This window comes from Bombina bombina, chromosome 4 (assembly GCF_027579735.1).
Source record: "Bombina bombina isolate aBomBom1 chromosome 4, aBomBom1.pri, whole genome shotgun sequence".
Taxonomy (NCBI): Eukaryota; Metazoa; Chordata; class Amphibia; order Anura; family Bombinatoridae; genus Bombina; species Bombina bombina.
This window is the reverse complement of record NC_069502.1, coordinates 758,339,218-758,364,454: the sequence shown is the minus strand read 5'-3', so window position 1 is coordinate 758,364,454 and position 25,237 is coordinate 758,339,218. Positions and strand designations below refer to the sequence as shown.

The 25,237-nt window shown below is 42.1% G+C and overlaps 1 protein-coding gene across 1 annotated transcript in view; it reads left to right on the top strand.

Moving 5' to 3' along the window:
- Positions 1 to 25,237, top strand: part of LOC128656888 (saccharopine dehydrogenase-like oxidoreductase) — a 110,782-nt gene that overhangs the window by 70,479 nt on the left and 15,066 nt on the right. The gene's annotated exons all lie outside the window — the stretch shown is intronic.

The following is a 25,237-nucleotide window of genomic DNA, read 5'->3' as shown; positions in this document are numbered from 1 at the left end:
GGTGATAAATCATTTGATAAGTTGTTTTTTTCTAAAGGATTGTGATTGGCCCTGTATGTATCTTATTGCATGTGCTTTAATTTCACTTCACCTTATTAAAGGGAGCCATGACACTTCATGACTTTTATTAGCAAACTGGTTTACTTTCTTTCCTAAGGCATGGAGAGTCTACAACTTCATTCCAATTACTAGTGGTATATTCAACTCCTGGCCAGCAATAGGAGGTAAAGAGCACCCCAAGCAAAGTTATGTGTCACTTTGCCTCTATTATGGGGAGGATGTGCGAAGGTGAGTGTCTTAAGATATTTAATCCTTTTAAATGGGTACTTTTCCCTGCAAGCAAGGATTGGGGCTATGCTGTGTCTATGTAAATCTCTTTAGTAAGAGTAATGGTGGCGTTTAGCAAGTTAGAAGGTGGTGAGGTGGTCCTTGCTTTCTTTCTAACATCTATGCTACCCCTTTATAGAAAACCAGAGTTCGTTACTGTCTTTTTTTTTTTTTTCTTTTTTTTATTTTACAGGTCCCTGACAGATGTTGGGGAATCTGTCACACCTTAGATGCTGCGTCTGCCCTGCAGCTGGATCCGCAGGTAAGTGCTCTTGCCTTCTAGGTATGGAGGGTCAGCACTTAGGGGTTAATCCCCTGTGGACAATAATGGGACATAATATATCTCCCTAGGCTGGAGTATTTTTATGGGCAGCTATGCTAGGGTGCTGCACTGCTAAGGAACAGTAACTTTGAACAAGTCAAGGGTTCAAGTTACTATGATAGGAGACTGGCTGTGAGACAATTGATATGACAATGGGGCAAACAAGGGGTTAATTTAATTATTCTTGATTATCCCCCTACGATCATATGAGTGAAGTGTGTGCAGGGATTACTCTGCATATGTTGCAACGGCGTAATGCCGCTTACTTGCGCCTTTTTTACTAAGCTGTGGTGCACTTACAATTTGTGTCAGGTCACGTGACCGTATTTCGCACTTCCGCTTCTACGGCTTTCCTGTCAGCTGGAATAAGAGCAGATCACATTGCGGTGTGTTTTAGTTCTGTCCTCTGATCGGAGGATATCTCAGTGACTTCTGATAGGAGAATAACAAGCAGCAACGGGTGGCTCTTCTACTACAGAGTCTCAACATCGCATTTTGCTAGTGGGTCTTCACGACTGGTCTCTGGAGTGGTAGTTCCTCAGCAGGACTCAGGTTTAGAGGTGCCAGTAATTTTTTAAAGTTTTATTCTGTCTCTGACAACTTAAAGGGACACTGAACCCAATTTTTTTCTTTCGTGATTCATATAGAGTATGAAATTTTAAAGCAACTTTCTAATTTACTCCTATTATAAAATTTTCTTCATTCTCTTGGTTTCTTTATTTGAAATGCAAGAATGTAAGTTTAGATGCCGGCCCATTTTTGGTGAACAACTTGGGTTGTTATTGCTGATTGGTGGATAAATTCATCCAACAATAAAAAATGCTGCCCAGAGTTCTGAACCAAAAAGAAGCTTAGATGCATTTTTCAAATAAAGATAGCAAGAGAACGAAGAAAAATTGATTAGGAGTAAATTAGAAAGTTGCTTAAAATTGCATGCTCTATCTGAATCATGAAAGAAAAAATTGGGTTCAGTGTCCCTTTAAGTACCGGTAACTTTTTTTTAAAGGTACAGTTGTATTTTCAAAAGGTTATTTTAATACATGTAATTCTTATTTCTATTGTGAATATAGATATCAAAATAACAAGAGTATTGCATTGAGCAATTATACTTTTTGTATTGGACTAACTATACATTTATAAGTTGACAAGCTTTCAGAAGAGTTCCTTCCTTTATCAAGTCTGGAGCAATACTGACCAATTCAATAAAATTTACAGATTATATCTTAAAACACAGAATAAGAAGACAGAAAGTGCAGGGAGAGGAGAAGGTGTCATAAAAATCATGAGGGGGGCTTAGGTAACAGGCAGACAGTGTCCAGTGTAGGAGAACAGACAGGGGAAATATATAGCTATACATAGAGCATATACTGACATAAAGTTATATATCAACATTGAATCAATATCTATAAAGATGTGAAATTGTATATACAGGGGAATACAAACGATAAAAAAAGACAAAAGTGTGGACATAGGCTTACCTGTGTACCTATGTATAAAGAATGTGGAATATAAAATGTAATTGACTAAATGAAAGTACATTACAAAAAATTCTGATAATGTGTTAAGAATCAACAGCAATAATAAATCCTATAACATTAAAGGGGCATATTCATGTATATCTGCAAATGTGGTATACATGATACATTGCACTGCATGTGAAGTGGGATGCTATATTGGAGAAACAAGCCAAAAACTGCACCTTCAGATGAACTTACACAAACACTCAATCAAAAACCACTGTGAAACTAAATAATGCACCCCTGTTGGTCACCATTTCACCCAACCTGACCACTCCATCCAAAACCTCAAAATTCTCAGAGGCAACTTCAAAAACACCATGGAAAGAAAAACCTTTGAAATGAAAATGATGATGCACTTCAACTTGTTTAATTCTGGACTAAATGTGGACTTCTTAACACATTATCAGAATTTTTTGTAATGTACTTTCATTTAGTCAATTACATTGTATATTCCACATTCTTTATACATAGGTACACAGGTAAGCCTATGTCCACACTTTTGTCTTTTTTAACTTTTGTATTCCCCCTGTATATACAATTCACATCTTTATTGATATTGATTCAATGTTGATATATAACTTTGTCAGTATATGCTCTATGTATAGCTATATATTTCCCCTGTCTGTTCTCCTACACTGGACACTGTCTACCTGTTACCTAAGCCCACCTCATGATTGTTACGACACCTCCTCCTCTCACTGCACTTTCTGTCTTCTTAGCTATTCTGTGTTTTAAGATATAATCTGTAAATTCTATTGAATTGGTCAGTATTGCTCCAGACTTGATAATGGAAGGAACTCTTCCGAAAGCTTGTGAACTTATAAATGTATAGTTAGTCCAATAAAAAAGTATCATTGCTCAATGCAATACTCTTGTTATTTTGATATCTAAATCTCTGGACTAACATGGCTACTCCAATCAACGTGACTATTGTGAATATATATATATATATATATATATATATATATATATATATATATATATATATATATATATATATATATATATATATATATATATATATATATATATAGTGTATATATATATATACACACACACACACTATAAAAAGTCTACACGCCCCTGTTAAAATGTCAGGTTTTTGTGATGTGACAAAGATAAATAATTTCAGAACTTTTTCCACCCTTAATGTGACTTGTAAACTGTACAACTCAATTGAAAAACAAACTGAAATCTTTTTTAGGTGAAGAAGTAAAAATAAAAAATTAAAATATGGTTGCATAAACTAATACTTTTTTAATGCACCTTTTAATTTGATTACATCACTCAGTCTTTTTGGGTATGAGTCTATCAGCATGGCACATCTTGACTTGACACTCTTCTTTGCAAAAACACTCCAAATCTGTCGGATTGCGAGGGCATCTCCTGTGCACAGTCCTCCTCAGATCACCCCACAGATTTTCGATTGGATTCAGGTTTGGGCTCTGGTTGGGCCATTCCAAAACTTTTAATCTTCTTCTGGTGAAGCCATTCCTTTCTTGATTTGGATGTATGCTTTGGGTCGTTATTCTGAAAGATGAAGTTCCTCTTCATGTTCAGCTTTCTAGCAGAAGCCTGACGGTTTTGTGCCAACATTGACTACTATTTTGAACCGTTCATACTTCCCTCTACCTAGACTAAGGCCCCAGTTCCAGCTGTTTACGCAGGACTTCCCCTGTTTTTTAAAAAATGTTTCCTGTTGCTGTACGTGACTGTTTTCTGTACGCAACTCGTGGAGCACAGTGCTCAAGGTAGAGGGAGCTTATCTACTCTAGCCAAGAGAACTACTATTCCTATTGAGGATAGTTGTTCTTTCAAGGATCCCATGGATAAGAAGCTTGAGGCATACTTAAGAAAGATGTACATTCATCAGGGATTACAGTAGCAACCAGTTGTAAATATTACTACGTTTGCGGCCGGCAGCATCTTATTGGTGCAATGCCTTGTCTCACCTGATTTCAGGAGAGACTACTATAGAGGAGATCCAGAATAGGATCAAGGCTCTTAAGCTGGCCAATACTTTTATCTAGATTGTAAATTCCCACGGGAATAGTGCCCTCAATCCCTTCTGTATGTGTTTGTAAATGTTGTCCTGTCTCTTGCAAGTCTTATATTATTTTATATAAATTAATTGTATCCATGGACATGATGCCAACATGCAAGTGGTTAGACTGGGAGCCAAGAAAGGGAAAGTTTTTTTCTAGAAGGAGCGCCTCTCAAGGGGCTATAGTACGCTATAGGGTGTATAGACAATATAGATATTTGTCTATAATTTAGGGTTGCAACAGCTAAACACAGGATTTGTACGCAGTTACATAGTTTGAAAAAGACTTTCAATGCCCTAGGTTGTGGGCGCTATACATGCACTTCATACTTCCCTCTACCTAGACTAAGGCCCTAGGTTGTGGGCGCGATAAATGCACTTGTATTTATCTAAATAGATAAAATATTGTCGTGGAAATGTGGTAGAGGCTAAATGCTATAGAAATGATTGATATTTTATAGGTATTTTAATTTTACATTTAGAAACAGTGCATATCAAGCAGATATGCAAATATACAGAACAAGGGTATGTTGTAACAGATTAACTGGGAATGTTCTAACCGATTATTCACAAGCTTAAAGTGAGAAAGTATCTAGCACTTTCTAAATGACAAATGTCGACAATAGAGGTAAAAATAGTACATACAAAATAGTACATACAAATGTTACTATTTATAAAAACAGTAAAGACCATCTATTCACAAATCGGACTGCTTTGTATATGTCAGATGGATCACACTTATAGCAAATGATCGTTTGCCTTTATAGAAGAAATGTTGCAACTAATGATGCAAAAGGAGAAAAAAAGGAAATGGTATCGTTTCAGGATGTGTGTGCCAGAAGAAATAAAATGTCTGTTGTAGAACAGAACAGGGTCGTGCACTTAAGAGGACAGGTTGTCTACTAGAAGTTGTGACCATACAATGTATGTCTGAAGAGATAATAGTATAGTTGACTAGTGTGATAGCTGTTAAACGTGGACTAGTGGAGCAGTTATTGGGCTTGAATAAACAGGTTCTAGTGTTATTTCACTCGGAACCGTTTATACAGTATGTGCAGATAAGTGTAAATTTAGCACATGTGCTGGAGATAAGTTACGTGTATTTCTTTTACAAGATATGACGAGTCCACGGATTTCATCCTTACTTATGGGATATCGCCTCCTGGTCAGCAGGAGGAGGCAAAGAGCTCCACAGCAGAGCTGCATAAATAGCTCCTCCCTTCCCTCCCAACCCAGTCATTCTCTTTGCCTGTGTTAGTGATAGGAAGAGGTAAAGTGAGGGGTTAGTTTTAGATTCTTCAATCGTGAGTTTATTATATTTACATGGTGTACTATTTTACTATAGAGCAGCCTCTGAAGTTATAGCCTCCTGGCTATGGGAACTGGTGGGGTTCTAGCCTCGCTGCGCCTCCCATTATTGTGCTGCTCTGATGTGCTGTTCTTAGAGAAATTTAACTAAGATCCCTCTATCTTCACAGGACCTCAGGAGGAAGAGTGGACCTCTTGACACTGTGAGTTTTCATGCTGTTCCTCAGCATGGAGGTAGGTGCAGTTTTTTACTCTGGGGCTCTGCAGCATATCCCAGATCTGACTGTACTTATTTTCTCTATCAGGGGCTATGTACTTAAGGGCTTCCCTGCTGCAATATGTTAATTCTCATCTAAGGGCAATATGAGATCTGACATAAGGTTATTTCAACAAACATTCTGAGACAAGAAAGACAATAGAAGCGTTGGGGTATTATGTTGATAAACACTGTATGTTTATATGTTGGGCAGTTCTGGTTACTGTTGCAGTTTGAACACTTTGCTGTATATTATTTGGCTGACGCTGGGGACTTTACCGGAAGTTATGTTTAAACTTTGTTAAGGCTCCGGTAAGTGGAGGTTCACGGTTTCTTTTTGTGGAGCTTATGTTTATGCCCACGATGGGCGGGGCTTGATGTTCGCACGCTTTCCGTGCAGTAACTTCTCCATTAGGTTCCGGCTAGCAGCATTCCTCGCTTGTTGTGAATTTTTACAAGTGACCTTAGGTGCGCTGTCTGAGGGGTGGTAGTGTCGAGCACGTGGAGGCAGGTAGGAGCCGCGGCGAGGTGACTGTTATTTTTCTGGCCAGTAAGTTATTTGTAGATGCTATCGACACAGGGAGTGTGGATAAGTTTAATTATGAGCTTCTCTCTGTCTTTTTGCCTATAAAGGGGTTAGCGTAGAGGGAGTTTTTTTAAAGACACAGTACTATATTTTTTATTAGTATTACTGTTTCCTGTGACTCGACTAAGTTTACTTTTGTTTTTCTGTTATCATGGATGACATTGAGCAAAGTACATGTCCCATATGTTTAGATGCCATTGTGGAACCCCCTGTTACACTTTGTCCCTCCTGTATTGAAAGAGCCTTACAGTGTAAAGAGCAGATTTTCTTTAATAAAGATATATCTAAGGAAGGTTCTCAGACTGATGAGATTCAGGGTATGCCGCAACTTTCTCCCCAAGCATCACAGCCTTTAACGCCCGCTCAGACGACGCCATGTTCTTCAACTGCGTCTGCTTCATTCACCCTGCAGGATATGGCTGCAGTTATGTCATCCACTCTTTCAGAAGTTTTAGCTAAGTTGCCAGGGTTACAAGGCAAACATAGTAGGAAAGAGAGTATAAAAAAGAAAAATAAGGGTAACTCCTCTTGTAAAAATCCCAAAATATTTTTATTAGACAGGATCAGACACAGAACACCACAACGTTTCGGGGTCAGTACCCCTTAGTCATGTGATAACAAACATACACACCACACCTGTTTAAATAGGCTGGGCCAGGTAATTGTTTCATCATATTAACTCTTTCAATTCTTTGTAATAACAATGGCCCATTAGTATTAATGCTATACTGACCCCTACTGGTCAAGGGTGGCGTGACATGCAAAATTAAAATAAACCTGAAATACAAGGAAGCCTCAAGAAAATATTTACACGTTTACATTATTCAATTAAACTAATGTACAGACATAAAAGAAATTGCAACATGTTATAAAATGTACGTTTCACATTATATTTCATTCTGCAAAGCTGGAGAAGATCAATAACTTCCAAAATCAAAATTGGATTGAATCAAATAACAAAAAAGGGGACTATCCCTTTTATTTTTTAAAAGTAGAAACACTATCTCAAATCAAAAAGCTGTCTATATATAAAGAGGAACAAAGAGTAATAACTCATTGAACCTCAAAAAGACTGTCCCCTTAAATTGCTAAAGATGGCTCTATCTTAAATAAAAGGATGTCTATATATAAAGAGGAGCAGAGAGTGAAAACTCATTGAACCTCAAGAAGAAGAGTTTTTGGCATATAAATATACATGCTATACATTCTATACATCCATGTAAAGAGGGGCAAGCAGGGCATCAATAGAAAATAGACCAGTCAATTTCACGGTTCATTCCCTTCGGTTCCAAGGTATCCAACTTAAAAATCCAATAGGATTCCCGTTGTTTCAGTAACAGAGACCTGTTACCGCCCGTCTTGGAGTCTTAACGTGGTCGATAACTTGGAAGCCAAGTTGGCTCACATGATGCCCAGCTTGTAAAAAGTGATATGCTACTGGGGCAGTTAATGCCTTGCACCTGATATTACTTTTATGTTCCGTGATACGGTCCCCTACCCGTCTAGTGGACTCGCCCACATAGGCGCGCCCACACGGACACTTTATCAGATAGATTACAAAGTTAGTGTTGCAGGTATAATAATCCTTGAATTTGAATTTATACCCGGTTTGAGGATGTACAAAATGTGGACTTTTGATTATGGAGCTACAGTTAATACAGCTCAAACAGGGAAAACAGCCCAAATTCTTTTTAGTGATGTAACCTTGTTGGGGTGATCTGCCAGCGCCCACATCAGCTTTAACAAGTGAATCTTTCAGATTTTTGTTCCGTTTGTATGCTGGCATTGGGCAATGGCACAACTCCTCAACATTGGGTATACAGTTTTGTAGAATTGACCAGTGTTTGCGAATTATTCGAGTGATTTGCTGACTTTGTCTGCAATAGCTAGAGACAAAAACCAATCTCTTTTCCTTATCATGATGAGGTTTAGTTTTAAATAGCGTGTCTCTATCAATTGCAGCCACTGTCTGTATAGTGTCATGTACCAATTTCGTGGGATAGCCTCTTTGAATAAATTTATCCCCCATCTCAGATAGTCTAATCGTGGATTTATCAGGATCATCTACAATCCTTTTGACACGAAGCATTTGGCTTCGTGGAAGTGATTTTACAAGGGGTAATGGATGAGCACTGTCATAATGAAGAAGGCTATTTCTGTCAGTTTCTTTTCTAAATATGTCAGTTGTGAAACCCATACCTTGTTTGGTCACAGTGACATCTAAGAAGTCAATACTAAATTCACTCCACACAAGTTTAAACTGTATATTGTTAGTAGAAAGATTTAAATCAGTTACAAATGATTCCAGGGCCCCAACGTCACCCAGCCAAAGCCCAAAAATATCATCGATGTAGCGCCACCAAGTGGCGCCACACCGACGGTACTCCGGGTGTTCAAAAACAAATTTTTCCTCAAAAAGATTCATAAAAATGTTGGCATAATTGGGGGCGACGTTGGAGCCCATGGCAGTACCCTGTTGTTGCATGTAAAACTGATCCTCAAATAGGAAGTAGTTGTTGTACAAGATAATCTCCAGCAATTGCAGAATGAAAGAAATCTCAGGGATAGAGTATAGACCACTTGAGTGTAAGGCACTGCTTACAGCTCCGACCCCACCAGCATGTGATATAGATGTATAAAGGCTGGTGACGTCAAGGCTGAAGAGTATCGCCTTGTCTGTGGGTAATGTGAAATCATGAATTTTGTGCTTTGTTATCAAGTTTACGCCTGTTTAACATGTCTGAACTACCAGATAGATTGTGTTCTGACTGTGGGGAAGCCAAGGTTCCTTCTCATTTAAATAGATGTGATTTATGTCATAAAAAATTTAGTAAAAATGATGCCCAAGATGATTCCTCAAGTGAGGGGAGTAAGCATGGTACTGCATCATCCCCTCCTTCGTCTACACCAGTTTTGCCCATACAGGAGGCCCCTAGTACATCTAGCGCGCCAATACTCCTTACTATGCAACAATTAACGGCTGTAATGGATAATTCTATCAAAACATTTTAGCCAAAATGCCCACTTATCAGCGAAAGCGCGACTGCTCTGTTTTAGAAAATACTGAAGAGCATGAGGACGCTGATGATATTGTTTCTGAAGGGCCCCTACACCAGTCTGAGGGGGCCAGGGAGGTTTTGTCTGAGGGAGAAATTTCAGATTCAGGAAAAATTTCTCAACAAGCTGAACCTGATGTGATTACTTTTAAATTTAAGTTGGAACATCTCCGCGCTCTGCTTAAGGAGGTGTTATCCAATTTGGATGATTGTGATTATCTGGTCATTCCAGAAGCACTATGTAAAATGGACAAGTTCCTAGAGGCCCCGGGGCTCCCCGAAGCTTTTCCTATACTCAAGCGGGTGGCGTACATTGTTAATAAAGAATGGGACAGGCCCGGTGTACCTTTCGTACCTCCCCCCATATTTAAAAAATTGTTTCCTATAGTCGACCCCAGAAAGGACTTATGGCAGACAGTCCCCAAGGTCGAGGGGGCGGTTTCTACTCTAAACAAGCGCACCACTATACCCATAGAAGATAGTTGTGCTTTCCAAGATCCTATGGATAAAAAATTAGAAGGTTTGCTAAAAAAGATGTTTGTTCAGCAAGGTTACCTTCTACAACCAATTGCATGCATTGTCCCTGTCACTACAGCCGCGTGTTTCTGGTGCGATGAGCTAGAAAAGGCGATTATTAGTAATTCTTCTTCTTATGAGGAGATTATGGACAGAATTCGTGCTCTTAAATTGGCTAATTCTTTCACCCTAGACGCCACCTTGCAATTGGCTAGGTTAGCGGCGAAAAATTCTGGGTTTGCTATTGTGGCGCGCAGAGCGCTTTGGTTAAAATCTTGGTCAGCGGATGCGTCTTCCAAGAACAAATTGTTTGACATTCCTTTCAAGGGGAAAACACTGTTTGGCCCTGACTTGAAAGAGTTTATCTCTGATATCACTGGGGGCAAGGGCCACGCCCTTCCTCAGAATAGGTCTTTCAAGGCCAAAAATAAACCTAATTTTCGTCCCTTTCGCAGAAACGGACCGGCCCCAAGTGCTACGTCCTCTAAGCAGGAGGGTAATACTTCTCAAGCCAATCCAGCCTGGAGACCAAGGCAAGGCTGGAACAAAGGAAAGCAGGCCAAGAAACCTGCCACTGCTCCCAAGACAGCATGAGATGCGGGCCCCCGATCCGGGACCGGATTTGGTGGGGGGCAGACTCTCTCTCTTCACTCAGGCTTGGGCAAGAGATGTTCTGGATCCTTGGGCGCTAGAAATAGTCTTCCAAGGTTATCTTCTGGAAGTGATTCATCCTGTTCCATTAAAAGAACGAGGGATGGGGTTCTACTCCAATCTGTTCGAAGTTCCCAAAAAAGAGGGAACGTTCAGACCAATCTTAGATCTCAAGATCCTAAACAAGTTTCTCAAGGTTCCATCGTCCAAAATGGAAACCATTCGAACAATCCTTCCATCCAGGAAGGTCAATTCTTGACCACGGTGGATTTAAAGGATGCGTATCTACATATTCCTGTCCACAAGGAACATCATCGGTTCCTAAGGTTCGCATTCCTGGACAAGCATTACCAGTTCGTGGCGCTTCCTTTCGGATTAGCCACTGTTCCAAGGATTTTCACAAAGGTACTAGGGTCCCTTCTGGCGGTGCTAAGACCAAGGGGCATTGCTGTAGTACCTTACTTGGACGACATTCTGATTCAAGCGTCGTCCCTTCCTCAAGCAAAGGCTCACACGGACATAGTCCTGGCCTTTCTCGGATCTCACGGATGGTAAGTGAACGTGGAAAAGAGTTCTCTATCTCCGTCGACAAGAGTTTCCTTCTTGGGAACAATAATAGACTCCTTAGAAATGAGGATTTTTCTGACAGAGACCAGAAAAACAAAACTTCTAAACTCTTGTCGGATACTTCCTTCCGTTCCTCTTCCTTCCATAGCGCAGTGCATGGAAGTGATAGGTTTAATGGTAGCGGCAATGGACATAGTTCCTTTTGCGCGCATTCATCTAAGACCATTTCAATTGTGTATGCTCAGTCAGTGGAATGGGGACTATACAGACTTGTCTCCGAAGATACAAGTAAATCAGAGGACCAGAGACTCACTCCGTTGGTGGCTGTCCCTGGACAACCTGTCGCAAGGGGTGACCTCCCGCAGACCAGAGTGGGTCATTGTCACGACCGACGCCAGTCTGATGGGCTGGGGCGCGGTCTGGGGATCCCTGAAAGCTCAGGGTCTTTGGTCTCGGGAAGAATCTCTTCTACCGATAAATATTCTGGAACTGAGAGCGATATTCAATGCTCTCAAGGCTTGGCCTCAGCTAGCGAGGGCCAAGTTCATACGGTTTCAATCAGACAACATGACGACTGTTGCGTACATCAACCATCAGGGGGGAACAAGGAGTTCCCTGGCGATGGAAGAAGTGACCAAAATCATTCAATGGGCGGAGACTCGCTCCTGCCACCTGTCTGCAATCCACATCCCAGGAGTGGAAACTTGGGAAGCGGATTTTCTGATTCGTCAGACATTGCATCCGGGGGTGTGGGAACTCCATCCGGAAATCTTTGCCCAAATCACTCAACTGTGGGGCATTCCAGACATGGATCTGATGGCCTCTCGTCAGAACTTCAAGGTTCCTTGCTACGGGTCCAGATCCAGGGATCCCAAGGCGACTCTAGTAGATGCACTAGTAGCACCTTGGACCTTCAACCTAGCTTATGTATTCCCGCCGTTTCCTCTCATCCCCAGGCTGGTAGCCAGGATCAATCAGGAGAGGGCGTAGGTGATCTTGATAGCTCCTGCGTAACCACGCAGGACTTGGTAGGCAGATCTGGTGAATATGTCATCGGCTCCACCATGGAAGCTACCTTTGAGACGAGACCTTCTTGTTCAAGGTCCGTTCGAACATCCGAATCTGGTCCTACTCCAGCTGACTGCTTGGAGATTGAACGCTTGATCTTATCAAAGCGAGGGTTCTCAGATTCTGTTATTGATACTCTTGTTCAGGCCAGAAAGCCTGTAACTAGAAAAATTTACCACAAAATATGGAAAAAATATATCTGTTGGTGTGAATCTAAAGGATTCCCTTGGGACAAGGTAAAGATTCCTAGGATTCTATCCTTTCTTCAAGAAGGATTGGAGAAAGGATTATCTGCAAGTTCCTTGAAGGGACAGATTTCTGCCTTGTCTGTGTTACTTCACAAAGAGCTGGCAGCTGTGCCAGATGTTCAAGCCTTTGTTCAGGCTCTGGTTAGAATCAAGCCTGTTTACAAACCTTTGACTCCTCCTTGGAGTCTCAACTTAGTTCTTTCAGTTCTTCAGGGGGTTCCGTTTGAACCCTTACATTCCGTTGATATTAAGTTATTATCTTGGAAAGTTTTGTTTTTGGTTGCAATTTCTTCTGCTAGAAGAGTTTCAGAATTATCTGCTCTGCAGTGTTCTCCTCCTTATCTGGTGTTCCATGCAGATAAGGTGGTTTTACGTACTAAACCTGGTTTTCTTCCAAAAGTTGTTTCTAACAAAAACATTAACCAGGAGATAGTCGTGCCTTCTTTGTGTCCGAAACCAGTTTCGAAGAAGGAACGTTTGTTGCACAATTTGGATGTTGTTCGCGCTCTAAAATTCTATTTAGATGCTACAAAGGATTTTAGACAAACATCTTCCTTGTTTGTTGTTTATTCTGGTAACAGGAGAGGTCAAAAAGCAACTTCTACCTCTCTCTCTTTTTGGATTAAAAGCATCATCAGATTGGCTTACGAGACTGCCGGACGGCAGCCTCCTGAAAGAATCACAGCTCATTCCACTAGGGCTGTGGCTTCCACATGGGCCTTCAAGAACGAGGCTTCTGTTGATCAGATATGTAGGGCAGCGACTTGGTCTTCACTGCACACTTTTACCAAATTTTACAAGTTTGATACTTTTGCTTCTTCTGAGACTATTTTTTGGGAGAAAGGTTTTGCAAGCCGTGGTGCCTTCCATTTAGGTGACCTGATTTGCTCCCTCCCTTCATCCGTGTCCTAAAGCTTTGGTATTGGTTCCCACAAGTAAGGATGACGCCGTGGACCGGACACACCTATGTTGGAGAAAACAGAATTTATGTTTACCTGATAAATTACTTTCTCCAACGGTGTGTCCGGTCCACGGCCCGCCCTGGTTTTTTAATCAGGTCTGATAATTTATTTTCTTTAACTACAGTCACCACGGTATCATATGGTTTCTCCTATGCAAATATTCCTCCTTAACGTCGGTCGAATGACTGGGGTAGGCGGAGCCTAGGAGGGATCATGTGACCAGCTTTGCTGGGCTCTTTGCCATTTCCTGTTGGGGAAGAGAATATCCCACAAGTAAGGATGACGCCGTGGACCGGACACACCGTTGGAGAAAGTAATTTATCAGGTAAACATAAATTCTGTTTTTAAGTGAGTGATTAAATGCAGGATTAACAGTATTATGAGCAGTGACAGGAGTTGCAACATCATTAGATACAAAAGTGGCATTCAATTTCTCTCCCCCCAGTCCAGAATATACCCCCTGGGGTTTAGTATGCCAATACTTTAACCTAATGTTTCTAAAGAAACGAAAAATGTCCTTATAGGTTTCAAAGACATTACAGTCAATTGAAGGACAAAAAGACAAACCCCTCTGTAATATTGCTGCTTCATTAGTGTCCAAGTTGTAGTTAGAACAGTTAATCACTATGTCTTGCGAGCCCTCGTAGTTCTTACCGCTTGAGCCTTTGTCGCCTGCTTCGTTTTCTTGTTTTGAGCACTGCCTGTGCTTACGGCCCCCACGTTTCCTGGAATGTCCTCGCTCTCGCTCATGATGAAATCAGACGGCAACAGAATCAACCAGGCGGAATGAGCAATAGTGGCTCAGACTCGTCGGATTTCATCATGAGCGAGAGCGAGGACATATGATAAAGTGTCCGTGTGGGCGCGCCTATGTGGGCGAGTCCACTAGACGGGTAGGGGACCGTATCACGGAACATAAAAGTAATATCAGGTGCAAGGTATTAACTGCCCCAGTAGCATATCACTTTTTACAAGCTGGGCATCATGTGAGCCAACTTGGCTTCCAAGTTATCGACCACGTTAAGACTCCAAGACGGGGCGGTAACAGGTCTCTGTTACTGAAACAACGGGAATCCTATTGGATTTTTAAGTTGGATACCTTGGAACCGAAGGGAATTAACCGTGAAATTGACTGGTCTATTTTCTATTGATGCCCTGCTTGCCCCTCTTTACATGGATGTATAGAATGTATAGCATGTATATTTATATGCCAAAAACTCTTCTTCTTGAGGTTCAATGAGTTTTCACTCTCTGCTCCTCTTTATATATAGACATCCTTTTATTTAAGATAGAGCCATCTTTAGCAATTTAAGGGGACAGTCTTTTTGAGGTTCAATGAGTTATTACTCTTTGTTCCTCTTTATATATAGACAGCTTTTTGATTTGAGATAGTGTTTCTACTTTTAAAAAATTAAAAGGGATAGTCCCCTTTTTTGTTATTTGATTCAATCCAATTTTGATTTTGGAAGTTATTGATCTTCTCCAGCTTTGCAGAATGAAATATAATGTGAAACGTACATTTTATAACATGTTGCAATTTCTTTTATGTCTGTACATTAGTTTAATTGAATAATGTAAACGTGTAAATATTTTCTTGAGGCTTCCTTGTATTTCAGGTTTATTTTAATTTTGCATGTCACGCCACCCTTGACCAGTAGGGGTCAGTATAGCATTAATACTAATGGGCCATTGTTATTACAAAGAATTGAAAGAGTTAATATGATGAAACAATTACCTGGCCCAGCCTATTTAAACAGGTGTGGTGTGTATGTTTGTTATCACATGACTAAGGGGTACTGACCCCGAAACGTTGTGGTGTTCTGTGTCTGATCCTGTCTAATAAAAATATTTTGGGATTTTTACAAGAGGAGTTACCCTTATTTTTCTTTTTTATACTCTATTGCTGGGAGTGTGGCAGTCACTCCAAAGGAGTACCCTCTATCTTGGGGTTTGAAGCCGGTGCTGGATTATTCTCATTTCATATAGTAGGAAAGAGACCCAGGTGGTCCATGCGACTTCTGATTCTTTGATGGCGATCTCCGATATACCCTCCCAGGGCTCTGAAGTGGGGGGTAGGGAGGCTCTGTCTGAAGGGGAACGGTCTGACTCAGGAAGTACTTTACCCCAGACAGACTCGGACGTGATGTCCTTCAGATTTAAACTTGAACACCTCCGCCTGTTACTTCGGGAGGTTTTAGCAACTCTGGACGACTGTGACCCTATTGTGGTCCCTCCAGAGAAATTGTGTAAGATGGACAGATACTTGGAGGTTCCTTCTTATTCCAATGTTTTTCCGGTTCCGAAGAGAATTTCAGACATTGTTACTTGGGAATGGGAAAGACCGGGTATCCCGTTCTCCCCTTCCCCTATTTTTAAGAAAATGTATCCCTAAGGTGGAGGGTGCTATCTCTACTCTGGCTAAGCGTACGACTATCCCTATTGAGGACAGTTGTGCTTTCAAAGACCCTATGGATAAAAAGTTGGAGGGTCTTCTAAAAAAGCTTTATGTTCATCAAGGGTTTCTACTACAACCGACGGCCTGCATTGTACCAGTCACAACTGCGGCTGCCTTTTGGTTTGACGCCCTAGAAGAGTCTCTTAAGACGGAGACTTCTTTGGAAGAAATAATGGACAAAATTAAGGCCCTTAAGCTGGCTAATTCTTTTGTTACAGATGCCGCCTTTCAGATTGCAGAATTGGCGGCTAAGAATTCAGTATTTTCCATCTTAGCGCGCAGAGCGTTATGGTTAAAATCTTGGTCTGTAGATGTGTCCTCTAAATCCAAGCTTTTGGCTATTCCTTTCAAAGGAAAGACCCTGTTCAGGCCTGACTTGAATGAGATCATTTCCGATATTACGGGAGGTAAGGGTCACCTCCTCTCTCAGGATAAAACATCTAAGCAAAGGGGTAGACAGTGTAATTTTCGTTCCTTTAGAAATTTCAAGGGAATCTCCTCTTCCGCTAAACAGGAAGGGAATTTTTCACAAGCCAAGTCCACCTGGAGACCCAACCAGGCTTGGACCAAGGATAAACAACCCAAGAAGCCACTGCTGCTCCCAAATCAGCATGAAGGGGCGGCCCCTGAACCGGGACCAGATCTAGTGGGGGGCAGACTTTCTCTCTTTGTCGAGGCTTGGATAAGAGACGTTCAGGATCCCTGGACAATAGAAATCGTGTCTCAAGGGTATCAGTTGGAGTTCAAAAATTCCTTCCCAAGGGGAAGGTTTCTTCTTTCACGATTGTCTGTAGACCAGATAAAAAGAGAGGCATTCTTACGTTGTAGTATCTCACAAGGAGATAAAAAGGCGCGCTATTTATATATATTAAAAAACAAAATATGACAAAACATAAAAAATGGATCTATGATCCCAGAGAGTATAATGTTCTCACAATAAACCACTTGGTCTTGATCTTCGTCGAGTGCTCTCGCTCAGTCCACTGCTTAAATAATAGTGGATGGCAGACTGTAGTATAGGCTGTTCTTCTGTGTAGGCAGCTCCTCTTGTTCCCAGAGAGCAGGGGTGTAACTGTTTAAAATTGAAGATAAAGAGGGCGCCACATAGCGTGATATTGTTTGACAAAAGAAAAGGATAACACAAGACAGAGAGGTAATGTGCTTACCAATATTTGTGGTACTGTTCTGTGACCAGTACTATCTCGCCTGCTAGCACTTTAATCAGTGGCTAGTACACTGTTGGATGCGATCCTTCCCGGAACTGATCCTTGGATAAGGGAATCGTGCTGTGAGCTTTGATATCTGAAGAAACGACCCTTGGTGGTTGAGAAACGCGTTATAATAAAGCCTTTTAAAGTTTTCTTTTAAAAACCTGGAAGTTGTGCACTTTTCTATGAGTTTTTAACTTAATCGAACAACACATGGGAATAGCTGAACAGAGAAACGCTCACAGCACGATTCCCTTATCCAAGGATCAGTTCCGGGAAGGATCGCATCCAACAGTGTACTAGCCACTGATTAAAGTGCTAGCAGGCGAGATAGTACTGGTCACAGAACAGTACCACAAATATTGGTAAGCACATTACCTCTCTGTCTTGTGTTATCCTTTTCTTTTGTCAAACAATATCACGCTATGTGGCGCCCTCTTTATCTTCAATTCTTACGTTGTGTAAAAGACCTCTCCACTATGGGAGTAATTTGTCCCGTTCCAGAACAGGGGCAGGGGTTTTACTCAAATCTTTTTGTGGTTCCCAAAAAAGAGGCAACGTTCCGACCCATTTTAGATTTAAAGTGTCTAAACAAGTTTCTCAGAGTCCCATCCTTCAAGATGGAGACTATTCGGACAATTCTTCCATTGATCCAGGAGGGTCAATATATGACTACCGTGGACTTAAAAGATGCATATCTTCATATTCCTATCCACAGAGATCATCACCAGTTCTTGAGGCTTGCCTTTCTGGACAAACATTTTCAGTTTGTGGCCCTTCATTTTGGGCTGGCCACGGCACCCAGGATCTTCATGAAGGTTCTAGGGTCTCTGCTGGCGGGTCTCAGGCCACGGGGCATTGCAGTGGCGCCTTATCTGGATGATATTCTGATCCAGGCGTCGTCTTATCAGCTTACAGTCTCATACCGACATGTTCCTATCCTTTCTAAGGACTCACGGGTGGAAGGTGAATCTAGAAAAGAGTTCACTAATTCCACAGACAAGGGTTCCTTTCCTAGGAACTCTAATAGACTCTATATCCATGAAAACCTTCTTGACGGACGTCAGGAAGTTAAAGATTCTGAATACATGCCGATCCCTTCAGTCCAATCCCTGGCCATCAGTGGCTCAGTGCATGGAGGTAATTGGATTAATGGTGGCGGCAATGGACATCATTCTGTTTGCTCATTTTCATCTCAGGCCTCTACAACTGAGCATGCTCAGACAGTGGAATGGAGATTATGCAAATTTGTCTCCTCAGATAGATCTAGATCAGGAGACAAGAGACTCTCTTCTTTGGTGGTTGTCGCAGGATCATCTGTCCCAAGGGACGTGCTTCCGCAGACCCTCATGGGTGATAGTGACAACGGACACCAGTCTACTAGGATGGGGTGCAGTCTGGAATTCCCTGAAGGCTCAGGGTGTGTGGACTCGGTCGGAGTCTCTACTTCCAATCAATATTCTGGAACTGAGGGCAATATTCAATGCTCTTCAGGCTTGGCCTCAGTTGGCTTCGGCCAAATTCATCACATTTCAGTCGGACAACATCACGACTGTGGCTTACATCAATCATCAGGGAGGAACAAGGAGTTCCTTGGCGATGACAGAAGTATCCAAGATAATTCAGTGGGCGGAGGCTCACTCTTGTTATCTGTCAGCAATCTACATCCCAGGAGTGGACAACTGGAAAGCAGATTTTTTGAGCAGACAGACGTTTTATCCGGGGGAGTGGGAACTCCATCCGGAAGTATTTGCCACCCTGATTCTCAGATGGGGCAGGCCGGAGCTGGATCATATGGCATCTTGTCAGAATGCAAAGCTTCCGAGATACGGATCCAGGTCCAGGGATCCTCGGGCCGAACTGATAGATGCCTTGGCAGTGCCTTGGTCGTTCAACCTAGCTTATGAGTTTCCACCATTTGCTCTCCTTCCCCGGGTGATTGCTCAGGTCAAACAGGAGAGAGCTTAAGTGATTCTCATCGCTCCTGCGTGGCCATGCAGGACTTTGTATGCCGATCTGGTGGACATGTCGTCTCAGCCACCGTGGAGGCTTCCACTGAGACAAGATCTTCTCATTCAAGGACCCTTCCATCATCCGAATCTAATTTCTCTACAGCTGACTGCTTAGAGATTGAACGCTTGATTCTATCTAAGCGTGGGTTTTCTGATTCGGTCATTGATACCTTGATTCAGACTCGTAAGCCTGTTACTAGAAGAATTTACCATAAGATATGGCGTAAATATCTTTATTGGTGCGAATCCAAAGGTTACTCACGGAGTAAGGTTAGGATTCCTAGAATTTTATCTTTTCTCCAGGAAGGACTGGAGAAAGGGTTGTCAGCAAGTTCCTTAAAGGGACAGATTTCTGCTCTGTCTATCTTGCTACACAAGTGTCTGGCAGACGTCCCAGATGTTCAATCTTTTTGTCAGGCTCTGACTAGAATCAGACCTGTGTTTAGGTCAATTGCTCCTCCTTGGAGTTTGAATTTAGTTCTTAATTTTCTTCAAGGGGTTCCGTTTGAACCTATGCATTCCATAGATATTAAGTTGTTATCTTGGAAAGTTTTATTTTTGGTTGCTATTTCTTCTGCTCGCAGAGTTTCTGAGCTTTCGGCATTGCAATGAGATTCTCCTTATCTTATTTTTCATTCCGATAAAAGTAGTGTTGCGTACCAAACCTGGTTTTCTTCCTAAGGTTGTTTCCAACAAAAATATTAATCAGGAAATTGTTGTTCCTTCGTTGTGTCTGTTACATAATTTGGACGTAGTCCGTGCCCTGAAGTTTTACTTGCAGGCGACTAAGGAATTTCGTCAATCATCTTCATTATTTGTTGTGTTTTCTGGGTAACGTAGGGGTCAGAAAGCTACGGCTACCTCTCTTTCTTTTTGGCTGAAAAGTATCATCCGTTTTGCATATGAGACTGCTGGACAGCAGCCTCCTGAACAAATTATGGCTCATTCCACTAGGGCTGTGGCTTCCTTATGGGCATTTAAAAATGATGCTTCTGTTGAACAGATTTGCAACATTTGATACTTTTGCCTCGTCTGAGGCTGTTGTCTTGGGGATCCAGAGGGCTAAGTGACGTTAAACTTCTTTTTCAAAAATAATATTGAAGCATATAAAAAACCTGTAAAGAAAACGAAAAAGAGCTATAGCAAACTACAGCATCTAATCTGGGCATATATGGAAATATGCTTACCTAATATAGCAAAAAACTCGGGCTGGTATGTCTGATACGGATCAATGGTCAGTCTACACATTTCAGCCTTCAAACATGGCCTTTCTCAAGACTAATACCAGCTGTCTTGTTCTAAGAGTATTTAAAGGCCCATGGTTAGACTGGGATCCAAGATTTCTAGCCTTGCTGTTCTAGCTGGCAGAGCTTATGTGGTTAAAATATTGGTCTGCAGATGTATCATCCAAGTCCAAACTTCTGTCTTTACCTTTAAGGGCAAGACTTTATTTGGTCCTGGTCTAGCTGAGATCATTTCCCAAGATTACGGGTGGAAAGGGATCTTTCCTACCTCAGGAAAAAATAATAGACCTAGGGGTTGCCAGAATTCCAATTTTCGTTCCTTTTGCAGTTTCAAAGGACAAAAGTCTTCCTCTTCCAGTCAGCCTTGGAATAAGGGGGAAGCAAGCCAAAAAGCCTTCGGTTGATTCGAAATCAGCATGAAGGGATTGCCCCTGATCCAGCCTTGGATCAAGTGGGTGATAGACTTTCCTTTTTTTTTTTGGGGAGGCTAGGATCTGCAATGTTCCAGATCCTTGTGCCATGGAAATAGTATCCCATGGTTACAGAATAGGATTCAAGTCTTGCCCCCTCCCCCCCCCGGGCAGATTTAACCTGTCAAGTTTATCTGCAAAACAGGAGAAAAGAGAGGCCTTCTTAAGCTATGTAAAGGACCTATCTTCCCTGTGAGTGATTGTTCCAGTAGAGGAACAGGGTCAAGGATGCTACTCAAATCTTTTTGTAGTTCCAAAAAAGGAGGGAACTTTCTGTCCTATTTTGGACCTAAAGTGTAAACAAATTCCTCAAGGTTCGGTCCTTCAAAATGGAAACTATTTGTTCCATTCTTCCCTTAGTTCAGGAGGGTCAGTTCATGACTACCATAGATCTGAAGGATCTCCATGCGTATCTCCATTTTCCCATTTACAGGGAACATCACCAATTTCCGCAGTTTGCCTTTGTGGACAAACATTTCCAGTTGGTTGCCCTTCCTTTTGGCCTTGCTACAGCTCCTCGAATCTTTACAAAGGTTCTAGGGGCCCTTTTGGCGGTGGTCAGATCTCAAGGGATAGAGGTGGCACCTTACCTGGATGATATCTTGGTTCAGGCGCCATCTATTTAACTAGCAAAATCTCATTCCGAGATGTTGTCTATTCTTCATTGCCACGGGTGGAAAGTGAATCTGGAAAAGAGTTCCCTAATACCAGATACCAGGGTGTGTGAAACAATTATAGATTCTCTATCCATGAAAAATTTTCTGATGGACATCAGAAAATCCAAACTTCATGTTTCTTACCTTTCACTGCAGACCTCTGCCAGGCCATCAGTGGCTTTGTGCATGGAAGTAATTGGTCTTATGCTTGCTTCCATGGACATCATTCCTTTTGTTCGGTTCCATCTGAGATCCCTACAGCTATGCATGCTCAGTCAATGGAACGGAGACCACGCAGATCTCTCGAAGAGGATAGTTTTGGACCCCCAAACGAGAGACTCTGTTTCGTGGTGGATTTCGCAGGACCATCTGTCTCAGGGTACATGCTTCCTGAGACCTTCCTGGGTGATTGTGACCACGGACACCAGCCTATCAGGCTAGGGAGCAGTTTGGGGCTCCTTAAGAGCTCAAGGTCTTTAGAATCAAGAGGAGTCTTCTCTTCCCATACACATCCTAGAGTTTAGAGCAATCCTGTCTTTTCTTCAGGAGGGTCAGAATTCTGCACTGTCTATTCTTTTGCATAAACGTCTGGCTGATCTGCCAGATGTTCAATCTTTTGTTCAGGCCTTGGTCAGAATCAGGCCCGTGTTTAAACCTGTTACTCCCCCTTGGAGCCTTAATCTTGTTTTGAAAGTTTTGCAGCAGGCTCCATTTGAGACTCTGTATGCAGTTGATATTAAGTTGTTATCTTGGAACGTTTTTTCTTCTTGCTTTTTCTCCTGCTCGCAGTTTCCAAGCTTTCGGCTCTGCAGTGTGATTCCCCTTACTTTATTTTTATGCCAATAAGGCGGTCCTTCGTACTAAGCATGGATTTCTTCCTAAGGTACTATCGGATCACAATAGCAATCAAGAAATTGTTGTTCAGTGCTTTCGTCCTAATCCTTCTCAGAAGGAACGCCTGTTGCATAACCTGGATGTTGTGCATGCTCTAAAATTTTACCTTCAAGCAACTAAGGACTTTCGACAATCTGCCCAATTTATTGTTTTCTCTGGTAAGCGTAAGGGTCAGAAGGCTACTTCTACTACTCTTTCTCTCTGGTTGAGAAGTGTTATCCGGTTAGCTTATGAGACAGCTGGACAAAAGCCTCTTTAGAGAATTACGGCTCTTTCCACTAGGGCTGTCTCTTATTCCTGGGCTTTCAAAAATGAAGCTGCTGTGGAACAAATCTTTGCATACCTTTTCCAAATTCTACAAATTTGATACTTTTGCCTCTGCTGAGGATTCCTTTGGGAGGAAATTTCTTAAAGCGGTAGTGCCTTCGGTTTAGCTCCGCTTGTTTTGTTCTCCCTCCCTTTCATTTTGTGTCCTCTAGCTTTGGTATTGGTTCCCACTAGCAATTGGAATGAAGTTGTGGACTCTCCATGCCTTAGGAAAGAAAACAAAATTTATGCTTGACCCGCCCTTATTTAAATTTAAGACGGCATTTTTTTTGTACAAACCTCAGGCACCTCTATACCCTTGTCGTCATCTTTTTCCTTTTATCAAATTTTAGAAATATTACCAATTGGATTTGCTCACCTCTGCTGAGGCCAAATTTGAGAGAAAAAGTTCTCCATTCTGTCACCTGTGGAACCCCCAATCCCTTTTTTGTTCCTCTTGTATTAAGAGGACTATAAGTTACAGGGATAAAATTTCTAGGATAGGGAGCAGTCTGGGGCTCCCTAAAGGCTCAGGGAGTTTGGACTCAGTCAGTCTGTTCTGCCTATAAACATTCTGGAACTGAGAGCGATTTTTCAATGCTCTTCGGGCCTGGCCCCAGTTAACCTCGGTCCCGTTTATCAGATTTCAGTCGGACAACATAACTTCAGTAGATTACATCAATCATCAGGGAGGAACGAGTAGTTCCTTAGCGATGACAGAGGTAACCAAAATAATTCAGTGGGCGGAAACCCACTCTTCTTGTCTATCGGCGATCCACATCCCAGGGGTAGACAACTGGGAGGCGGACTTCCTGAGCAGGCAGACCTTTCATCCGGGGGAGTGGGAGCTCCATCCGGAAGTGTTTTCCAGCCTGATTCTCAAATGGGGTCAGCCGGAATTGGATCTCATGGCATCTGGGCAGAATGCTAAACTTCCGAGGTACGGGTCGAGGTCCAGGGATCCTCAGGCGGTACTGATAGATGCTCTGGCGGTACCTTGGACCTTCAATCTAGCATACCTATTTCCTCCGTTTGCTCTTCTTCCTCGGGTCATTGCTCGAATCAAGCAGGAGAAGGCGTCGGTGATCCTCATTGCACTTGCTTGGCCTCACAGGATTTGGTATGCAGATCTGGTGGACATGTCATCTCTGCCACCGTGGAGACTTCCATTGAGGAAGGACCTTCTAATTCAAGGGCCCTTCCTTTATCCAAATCTAGTTTCTCTGAAGCGGACTGCTTGGAGATTGAACGCTTAATTTTATTCAAGTGGGGCTTTTCAGACTCGGTCATAGAGACCATGATTCAGGCTTGTAAGCCTGAAACTAGAAGGATTTACCATAAGATTTGGCGTAAATATTTCTATTGGTGTGAATCCAAGGGCTACGCATGGAGTAGAGTTAGGATTCCTAGAATTTTGTCTTTTCTCCAACAGGGTTTGGAGAAAGGTTTATCGGCAAGTTCCCTAAAGGGTCAGATCTTTGCCTTATCTATTTTGTTACAAACGTCTGGCAGATGTTCCAGATGTTCAATCATATTGTCAGGCCTTCGTTAGGATCAGGCCTGTGTTCAAACCAGTTACTCCTCCATGGAGTCTGAATTTAGTTTTTCAACGGGCTCCGTTTGAGCCTATGCATTCCTTAGATATTAAGTTGTTATCTTGGAAAGTTTTATTTTGTGTTGCTATTTCTTCTGCTCATACAGTATCGGAACTCTCTGCATTGCAGTTTGAGTCTCCTTATCTTATTTCTTTTACAACATATGACGAGTCCACGGATTTCATCCTTGCTTATGGGATTACGCCTCCTGGTCAGCAGGAGGAGGCAAAGAGAACCACAGCAGAGCTGTATATATAGCTCCTCCCTTCCCTCCCACTCCAGTCATTCTCTTTGCCTATGTTAGTGATAGGAAGAGGTAAAGTGAGGTGTTAATTTAGATTCTTCAATCAAGAGTTTATTGTTTTTAAATGGTACCGGTGTGTACTATTTTACTCAAGGGTAAAGCAAGGGGAGCTGTTCAGATTCAAATATGATCGTTTCTGTGACTCCCAGACTGTATGCTGCCCTGCTGAATATGGTCTTAGCAAATTTTATCTAAGGCCCAGTTTTGTTCCCACAGACTCCTGGAGGAGGACGATGACCTCTAGCAGTGTGGGACAAGTCATGCTGTTACTCAGCATGGAGGTATGTTCAGTCTATTACTTCTGTGACACCTAGTACCTCAGAAATGACTATCATTTTCCTCTGTATGTTTCAATATTTCCACCTATGTCTGACCTTTATTATTGGGCCTTTTGTGGGGGCTGCATATGGGGCATTGGGGTATTTTGTGAAATATTAAACCCTTTAAGTTCGGGCTGATGCTGGAGATTGTACTAGTTGCTTAGCAGGCAGGGGGCATTGGAGAGACTGGCTGCAGTGTTTTTAGATAGTGTGGTGCATCACAGTTTTAATGTATGGTGCGCAATGGTCCCGGCGGCTCCATTGTTGTTTTTTCAACGTAAGAGTCAGAGCCGCCCGGGAGTTTCATTGGTTACGCCCACGATGGGCGGGGCACTCGTTCGT